The sequence below is a fragment of the Jaculus jaculus genome, chromosome 2 (genome assembly GCF_020740685.1).
Source record: "Jaculus jaculus isolate mJacJac1 chromosome 2, mJacJac1.mat.Y.cur, whole genome shotgun sequence".
Lineage (NCBI taxonomy): Eukaryota > Metazoa > Chordata > Mammalia > Rodentia > Dipodidae > Jaculus > Jaculus jaculus.
The window spans coordinates 82,962,353-82,972,565 of record NC_059103.1 but is presented as its reverse complement, the minus strand read 5'-3'; the positions used below and the strand labels follow the sequence as shown (position 1 = coordinate 82,972,565).

At 38.5% G+C, this 10,213-nt stretch overlaps 1 non-coding gene across 1 annotated transcript; it reads right to left on the bottom strand.

The window, feature by feature from the left end:
- Nucleotides 1–9,142: 9,142 nt before the first annotated feature.
- On the bottom strand, nt 9,143–9,280 carry LOC123458914. The gene has a single exon (XR_006635853.1). It is a non-coding gene; the product is annotated as a U4 spliceosomal RNA (small nuclear RNA).
- Nucleotides 9,281–10,213: the final 933 nt, after the last annotated feature.

The window sequence follows — 10,213 nt, the reverse complement described above, 5'->3', positions numbered from 1 at the left end:
ATATGTATATATATAGACACACACATTCATACATACATATACACATATATGTATATATATATATATATATACTTTTTTTTGTGTTTTGGTTTTTGAGGTAGGGTCTCACTCCAGCCCAGGCTGTCCTGGAATTCACTATGTAGTCTCAGGGTGGCTTCATACTCATGGCAAACTCCTATGTCTGCCTCCTAAGTGCTGGGATTAAAGGTGTGCACCATATCTCAATAATGATGGGAAACAGAAGACCTCCATGACATTTTATAAAGCTTTGAATGGTCAATGATAGAAAAATAATTAAGATAGTTAACACAATTCAGCTTTTATGTTCAAAGTATGGGTGAAAATTGAAAGACATTTGTGCTATTAGATGGCATGTCATTTTATGGTTCATGCTGAAGAATGGTTGCCAAGTCCCTCCTACAAGTACAGTGATACATTATTCATGGGCCTTACCTTCTTCAGAGGCTACACAAGACAGGAGACATGTGCAGATGGAGTAATTGATTCCCTGTTTTAACTATACTCTGACTGAATACCTCTGAATGACTTTTGTTCTACACAGGGTGTAGGGTATTGTCTTATGAACATTTTCTTTTCTTTTTTTTTTAATTTAATTTTTACTAACATTTTCCATGATTATAAAAAAATGCCATGGTAATACCCTCCCTCCCCCCCACACTTTCCCCTTTGACATTCCATTCTCTATCATATTACCTCCCCATCTCAATCATTGTACTTACATATATACAATACCAACCTATTAAGTACCCTCCTCCCTTCCTTTATCTTCCCTTTATATCTCCTTTTCAACTTACTGGCCTCTGCTACTAAGTATTTTCCTTCTCACACAGAAGCCCAATCATCTGTAGCTAGAATCCACATAGGAGGGAGAACATATGACACTTGGCTTTCTGGGCCTGCGTTACATCACTTAGTATAATCCTTTCCAGATCCATCCATTTTTCTGCAAATTTCATAACTTCATTTTTCTTTACCGCTGAGTAGAACTACATTGTATAAATGTGCCACATCTTCATTATCCACTCATCAGTTGAGGGGCATCTAGGCTGGTTCCATTTCCCAGCTATTATAAATTGAGCAGCAATACACATGGTTGAGCACGTACTTCTAAGGAAATGAGAGGAGTCCTTAGGATATATGCCTAGGAGTGCTATAGCTGGGTCATATAGTAGATGAATCTTTAGTTGTTTTAGGAACCCTCCACACTGATTTCCACAATGGCTGGACCAGATTGCATTCCCACCAGCAGTGTAGAAGGGTTGCTCTTTTTCCACATCCCCGCCAACATTTATGATCATTTGTTTTTATGATGGTGGCCAATCTGACAGGAGTGAGATGGAATCTCAATGTAATTTTAATCTGCATTTTTTAATAAAAATAGTAGTTTCCAAAGCTTAAAATGGGTGTGAGACCTAAATTCCATTAGTCTTTCAAAGAATATATTTGCCCAAACAATACGGTATTCTTCGAAAAAATTTAAAACTACAGGTTTATGGAACACAGTTCTTAAAATGTCATAACTTCAACCTTTACTTAAATACCAACAACAAACTGAGGTACGTAACAGAAACTTGAAGCAGGGTTTGTGTGGTGGAATTCCATTTTCCTTTAAACCTGTTATAGAGCTTTACTTTATTCAGGTTCATTTTCCTGAACTCTTTTTCTCAATATTTCTTGCTTTATACATTTTATTATCCTCCATATCTTGTGTATAAACCATCACCAATATTTTTAGGTAGAAGTTATACCTCATCCCAAAATAAATGTCCACTAATGCAGCCTGCTATGGGAAGCAGCATCTCCTCTGCTATTTCAACCAAATATTTACTTTGATGTCTCTGACAGGAGCTAATATTACCTTCTCTGAGAAACAGGCCTTTGATGTAGGCTTTCCTCCTTTTATAATTAAAGGTAAATAAAGGTAATACTGAAAAAAAAATCAAGCACTGACCTTGGAATGCTCATTTTATCAAAAAGGCTTATAAAAGATCAGAGATATTAACTGCTTAGAGAAGAAAACTGAATGTGAGAATTTTTACAGCACAGGAAGAGTAAAATGATTTTCACAGTTCAGATTAGTGTTGGTTCCTTTTGTACAGTGCATTATCTACATTATTATACTATTTTCTGAGGTGCTGCTGATCCAGGTTGAATATGCTATAAAGAACCAACATATTTCCTAAGTATGCTCAAACCTTTACCTTCTCATTCATTCATTCTGCAAGTATAGTACTTGTGTTACTAATTCTCTGTGGTAGTAGTTTATAGTACAAGAAACATCAGTGGGAAAATAAGTAAAACTTCTGGCCATTCCTGCTGGGTAACTACTGTAGAGATTTCCTGGAATTCCAGAGCAAGACTTCCTGGATGCAGACAGGTCTTCCTGTATAACCTTGGCACTTAACCTTGACCTAGCACTTAATCTCCTCCACTGTTTCTAATAAATGAAGATGCCATCAGTTTCTGCCTCATAGCAGCTATGAGAATCAAACAACTAATGTAAGGTTTGGGAGTGACCAAGACCATGCAAACCACTCTGAGGCAAATATGAAAGCTTTTATTCAGGAAAAACAGAGCTTCCAGGGCTGACTCTGAAGACGGAAGCACAGCCAACCTGAGTTATTAGGTAGTGGTCTTTATAGGGCTTTTTCAGTTGGAGGTAGGTGAGTAAGGGAAAGAACTCATTTGTTAAGTTGCGGAAGAGGGGGCGGAAAGAATGTCAGAGTTACATGTTGGGTCATGATTTTCAGAGACATTTATCATACTAATAACTGGGGGCTAACTCCACAATGCACGACCCATTTTCAATAACAAGGAGGGTCTAATGGGAGGGGGTAGATCACAGATGAGCCTAAATAATGGTACCAAACTGCCTGTATTTACTGAAAAGAAAACTAATAAATTAAATTAAAAAAAAAAAAAGGTTTCTTTAGGGGAGATCTAGGATATCCACGGTGTGAGACAAGAACAGTGACCAGGTAACTTAGGAGATAAGGGGGCAAGAAATCATGACCTGGGGGCATTGTTAGGCAAGGAAGGGATAATGGCTGGGCTGTTTCTTGAGGGATGTGGATAGCTCATTTCCTTATGGCTCTGTCACTATTCTGTCCTTGGTGACTCCATCTTGGGAGCCCATCCTGACCTAATGCTTTTACTGGGAGCTCTTCTTCTGATTAAAATTTACTAAGTAAAGCAAAAGTATTACTCGTATAAATATGATGATATGAAGAAAATCCAAGTAGGATAAAATGTTCAACAGGAATGAGAGATGTAGTGAGTCATGTTGTTTAGATAGGTAGGCCAGGAAAGATTCTCTGAGGAAGTTGTGAATGATTATTTTAGAACAACCATGAAACAAATCCCAAGAAGCTAGTTACAGAAAGAGATCAGCTAGAGGAGTTGTAAAAGGGGACAAAATATAAGGGGAAGAGGACTGGAGAGATGGCTCAGCAGCTAAAGGTGCTCATTTGCAAAACCTACAAGCCCTGGTTTAATTCCCCAGTACCCATGTAATGCCAGCTAAATAACATGGTGCATGTATCTGGAGTTTGCAGTGGCAGGAGGTCCTGGAATGCTGTTACTCACTCTTTCTGTTTACCTCTTTTTCTCTGTCTCTCATAAGTAAGTAAGTAAATAAATAAATATATTAAAAACTATAAGGGGAACAAGGGAATATATTTTCAGTTAGAATATATTAGTTTTCAAGGTTGGGTCTTGCTTTAGCCCAGGCTGACCTGAAATTCACTATGTAGTCTCAGGCTGGCCTTGAACTCACAGATCCTCCTACCTCTGTTCCAATATTTTTTATAAATAAAACCCTATTTTGAGTCAAAGATTTCATAAAATAACTGATTCAATTTCAAAATACATGTAAAACATTTTTAGCAATAAACTATGAACAAATATATAATTAAAACTATAAATCAATAGTTGATAATAAAATTAATTTCCTGCCTGGTACGGTGGCTCATGCCTTTAATACCAGTACTTGGGAGGCAGAGGGAGAAGGATCTTCATTAGTTCAAGGCCCACATTTAGACTACATAGTGAGTTCTAGGTCAGACTGCACTAGAGCAAGACCCTACCTCAAAAAAAAAAGAATCAATAAATTTTCTATCATTTTGTCAATGTTATAGATACTCTATCTTCCTAAATGATATGGTTAACAACTAGCTACTCAATCTGAATTTACAAGGGAAGTCAAGATTACTTTGTTATTTCAACCATTATAAACCAGAGTAATTGGGTTTATTTCCATAAATGAAAACTTTTCTGTGCATAATGAAAATATCAAATTCATAATGCTATTACTGACATATTTTTAATTTATGTCTTCAGTATTGGGAGTGGTATGTGAGGAACAACCACCTGCCAAAGCAAGTTTAATGCATTGTAAGGTTGATAAGGGTACTTAAGTATTTACATTATAGATACATTTCCTTCTACTCCACTCTTCATTAGGTAAAACTTCTGTCCACATAGATACTAACTACTTTGGCCACATGAGAATCCTTCCACTCCCCTTCTCCTGTTCCTTGGCGTGTCCTTTGTCTTTTGCAACTCTCTCTTGTGGCACTCACAACTTTTCAGTAGGAGTTTCAGGTCCTGTGGCTGTGATAGTTGTCTCTGGTCCTATCAACTCTGGAGATGGATTCATGCCCACTTTATGTTCCGAGGCTACTGTGTGGCTACACAACGTGGTTTAGCAGCTAACAAAATTAAAATGTTCTTTTCCGATGACAATGTCTAAGGTTTTAGCCCCCACCCCAAATAATAATGAAGTGCCTTATGGTATATGAAAGTCACCATTGTTTTAGTTTGGCTCAGTAAGATTTTACCAGTTATTCAATTTGTTTTAGTAACAACAGTTATTCAAGATAAAAGAAACAAATGTTAAAACTCTTAGGAGAGCAGCAAATAGAAAAATAGGGATGAAATAATTGAAATGATTAGGTATTTAGTGATGAAAAACTTTAATAACATAAAGACAAATATCTTTAATATGTTCTTGAATTTCCTTTATAAGTGATAGTTTAATTTAAAATACTTGGGTGTTGGAACTGGACAGATAGTTCACCAATTAAAAATGCTTCCTATGTAAGCATTGCACAAATGAGGGTTTGAGGTGGCCTGAGACTGCCTGAGTTTGATTCCTCAACACCCACGTGAACAGCTGTGCATAGCCACACAGACATGTGGGGTGTAGAGACCAGAGAATTAGTGGGGCTCATGGCCTGCTTTAGTTTGTGCTTTTCTGGAAATGTTATTTCTCTATATGTTTTAAAAGATAGCTTTAGTGTATAGAACAATCTAGATTAAGAGTTATCTTGGTTCTTGAATATATAGTCTTAATTTACTAGTTTCTGATGAGATATCTGATTTATTCTGTTGTGCTTGTCTTTGTAGGGAAGTTGGCATTTTTCCCTTAGAGCTTTAAATATGGCTTATTTTGGGGGAAGTTTCTTTTGAGCTCTTGACTATAATATGCCACAGAGAAGTTATTTTCTGGTCTTATCTATCTGGAGTACTAAATGCCTCTTATGTTAGGTTGTCCATTTCTCTCTCTAGGTTTGAGAAATTTTCTGCTATAATTTCCTTAGCTGGATTATCTTTATCTGTAGTGTTTATTTCAGCCTCTTCTATTCTGTGGATTCTTGAATTTGGTCTATTGGTCCTATCCCAGAGTTTTTGGATGCTTGTGGTCATGGTCAGTTACCTGTAGTCCTCACTGATGTCTGGATGTCATATTTCCTCTGCACTACCATCTATCCCCTATACTCTTTCTTCTACTTGTTTGAGTCTTTTGATTCATGCTTTCTGCTGTGGTTTTTATTTGATTTATTTGGGTTTTCACTCCTAATATTACTACTGGCATTTTATCTTCAAAATTGTAATTTCCTTATTGAGTTTGTTCTCCATAATGAATTTTTCATCCCTATAGCTGCTTTCTCATCCATTTTGCCCAATTTCCCCCCAGTGTTGCAGAGTTTACACTCAGTGAGCACCTCAGTTACATTTATCTGCTTGTTTTTATCCCATTTGATCAGTTCTGCTTGGAAACTTTTGTAATCTTTATGTGACATTTTACCCATTATGCAGTTTTTGAACTCCCTATTTGAAGAGTTGTGATCTTTTGAAGGAGACATGTTGCCTTAAATTTTTGTTTGTTCCTTGTGGCTCTGTGTTCTGATTTGCATATCTCTTGCTTTGGTCACCTCTTCTAAAGTTTTCTTCTCAGTGATTAGCCAGGCTACTTTTGTCAGCTCAATCACTAATGCAATTCAGAGAGGACTGCTGTAACAGCAGCACTAATTAAAAAAAATGCAGAATAAGACTCACTAATATATTACCAATTGCCATAAAATAGAAAATAACAAGGTAATATAGAGTGAACTGTAAATTATCTGGAATGATTTGTAAATGATAAATGAACAAGGCAAAGGAAGCAGGGAAGGGGGAAATGGAAAAGAAGCAAGGTTAAATAAAAGAATGGAAAATTGGGGCTGGGAATGTAGCTCTGTCAGTGGAGTACTTGCCTAATTGTAAAATGCTACAGTAAAAGGAATGGAAAAAAGAAGGTAAATGGAGAAGAATGGTATGGAAGCAAACAGAAATTTGTTAAAAAGACTATAAAATGAAATGAAAAATAGAAAAAAACAAAAGCATTTCCCAATAATGAGAATGTTCAAAAGTAGTACTAGATGAATGTAAGAGGGGAAAAATGAACTCATCTTTTAAAATTAAAAAAAAAAAACCAGCAAGATAATAGAAAATATTACTAAACATTTAGTTGGAGAAAAAGAAACATTGATTAAATAAAAAAGAACTGTAGATAAAAACTGCCTCTAATAGTGAAAGAAATTGTGTAAACAAAATAGATAATTGTATGGAGAGATGGCTTAGTGGTTAAGCACTTGCCTCTGAAGCCTAAGGAGCTTAGTTTAAGGCTCGATTCTCCAGGAACCATGTAAAGCCAGATGCACAAGGTAGTGCATCCATCTGGAGTTCCTTTGCAGTGGCTAGAGGCTCTGGGGTGCCCATTCTCTCTCTCTCTCTCTTTCTCTACCTCTTTCTCTGTCTGTCTGTAGTTCTCAATAAAATAAAATAAAATAAAATAAAAATAAAAACAACAGCAACAACGACAACAAAAAACCCCACAAAAGTTTGTTTTCATACAAAATTAGCACATTTTAAACCTTCTCTAAAAAGAGAAACAGGGAGGGCTGGAGAGATGGCTTAGCCGTTAAATGCTTGTCTGTGAAGCCCAAGGACCCCGGTTCAAGCTTGACTCCCCATGACCCACACACAAGGGGGCGCACGCGTCTGGAGTTCGTTTGCAGTGGCTGGAGGCCCTGGGCGCCCATTCTCTCTCCCTCTCTCTGCCTCTTTCTCTCTTTCTCCGTCGCTCTCAAATAAATAAATAAAAATAACAAAAAAATGTTAAAAGGATAAATAGGGAGATAGAGAGATGGCTTAGGGGTTAATGTTCTTGCCTGCAAAGTCAAAGGACCCAGGTTTGATTCCCCAGGACCCCTGTAAACCAGATGCACAAGGTGGTGCATGCATCTGGATTTGTTTACATCAGCGGGAGGCCTTGGCATATACATTTTCTCTCTCTCTCTCTCTCTCTCTCTCTCTCTCTCTCTCTCTCTCTCTCTCTCTCTCTGTGTGTGTGTGTGTGTGTGTGTGTGTGTCTGCCTCTTTCTCTCTCAAGCAAATAAATTAAAATAAAATACTTTTTAAAAGGGAAACAGGAAGAACAAGAAGAAAACAAAAGGAAAACCAAGATGGAGTGTTGGGCAGTTTCCTTCTGTGTCCTTAAGCACTGGCTGCTAGTGATCGGCATGAGGGATGGCGAGTGCATTAAACCTGAGACACTCATCTCTCCTGCGGTTAGTGCTGGCTTGAAACTGAATTGAACAAGCGCCTGGTGTCCGCCCCAGGCTTCTTCACTTTTGGAGCTTCCCCGTGGCCTCTGCTGGCTTCACTGAGCTGTGCAGTCCACGAGCTGGACAGGTTCTCTGAATCACACACCTCAGTATGGCTGATGGTGAAGCTAGGGATGAACGCCAGCTGACTTGAAAGTTGGGGTGCAACAGCAGCACTTAGATCTGTAGACTTGGGATCTGTCTTCCCAATTTCCAAACACCCTAAGTACTGATTCCTCTCTAAGATACCGCTGAGGATGCCAAACATTCCACTGACTTCAGTTTCCCTGTCCCCAGCAGTGAAGGGCTGATAGGTGACTCCCGCCTGGGTTGCTCTCTAATGATCTCCTCCAGGCCAGCACTATCGCTCTCCTTGCTCTCCCGGCGCTTGATCTGCCAAGCTTCTAGGTGTCCAGTGTCTTCTGCCTACTCACTCGCCACAAAGGCCTGGACGGAATGAATTCTGGCTGCATGATCCGCAGGTTCCCAGGATAGCTCAGTTAAAAAAAAAAAAAAAAAAAAAAAAAAGGTTCTTTCTCTTCTCGGTAGCGCCCGGAAATAGCCTCTCAGTCACGGAGAATGGCAAAATAAAATTCCTCTCCACTGGTGACCCGTCTGCTGGAGGAATCACTGTCTTGCCAAAAAATCCTGGGACTAGGGCTGGAAAGATTTTCTTAGCAGTTAAGGCTTTGCCTGTGAAGCCTAAGGACTCTGGTTCAATTCCCAAGGATCCATGTAAGCCAGATGTACAAGGGTGCACATGCGTCTGGAGTTCGTTTGCAGTGGGTAGAGGCCCCTGCGCACCCATTCTCTCTCCTCTCCTCTCTCTCTCTCTCTCTCTCTCTTAAATAAATAAATGAATAAAAGCAATTTTAAAAAGAATCCTGCAACAGGAGCGGAGGCATGTGGGATCTGTGGGCTTGGCAGGACAGGTACATTTTCCACCAGTATTACGTGGTGTCCTTGTGGGTGAGACTTCTTCTGTGTTCCCCTTCTGTACGGTGGAGCCGCACTGGGCCACGCTGACTTCTTACTGGTGCCTTGCTTGGCCTTTTCTCAGTATTCTTCAGGTGTGCTATCACTCCCTTTGGGAATTTATGAAGCTCTTCCTCCTTTTGGAATAGAATTTATTCTTCCTAATACTGACTCTTCTTTTTTATATTTTTAAATATTTTATTTTATTTTATTTTCAGTCTCCGTAGAGACTGTCAAAAATTGCCCATGCCAACTATATTTCAAGTCTTGGCGGGGTATTGGGAAAAGTTTTCAATTAGCAATAATCGCACCTTGGATAAACCTCATTGGCTACGATACTGCCACTGCGCAAAGCTAAATATTTTATTTTTATTTATTTATTTAAGAGAGAGAGAGAGAGATAGCCACATAGGACTCCAGACACATGTACCACCTTGTGTGTCTGGTTTACATGGGTCTTGGAGAATCAAACCTGGGTCCTTTGGCTTTGCAAACATGACTCTTCTTCTTAGTCAAGTTACCAGAGACGGCTTCTATCTGCCATCTTACCTGGAAGTAAAATCCTATTACATGTTCTTATACGTAAATACTAACATACCAAAGCTGAACTTTTCATGTTATTAAAATGTCTCTTAAGACTCTGAATCCTACACTATAAATTTACAAGACTATAGCAAAGTGAAGATGACTTCTATATATCTTCACGCCTTTCACTTAGCTTCACTGATGGTGAATGTTTGACATATTTGACCCAGGAGAGGTAGGTCTACATAAGTTTATGCCATCATTGGGTTTAAAATGAAATCATATTAATAAATTTTAGCTTATAATCCTCCCTTTTATGTACAACGTGTACTTTCCCCAGTGCTCTCTCACCTTCTCAATGATTCCAGAGATATCCTGGAAGTTGTCTCATTTGTTCTATTGGCTATCACCTAACACTATTGCCTTCCTTTATTTACATAGCTCATGGAAAAATACATAGTCTGTGTAGGCTTTCAGGGCAACCTGCACAGTCTCAACTATACCTGAAGGAACCTAACCACCCCAACAGTCATTGAGAACTTTGGCCTAAGACCACCACAGAGAAATGGTGCTCACTTCACTCCCAGGCTGTTGTTCTGTGTTTTCTCGTACCCTAATACCAGATCCTTTTAAAAAATGCTGCTCTGTTCCTCTCCACTGCTATGCATGCAAATCTCCTAGGAATCAAAACAGTGCTACGTGTGCAAATATTTTTTTAAATAATATTACTATTTCTAGTTAACCTGCAAGTTTATATCTATCAT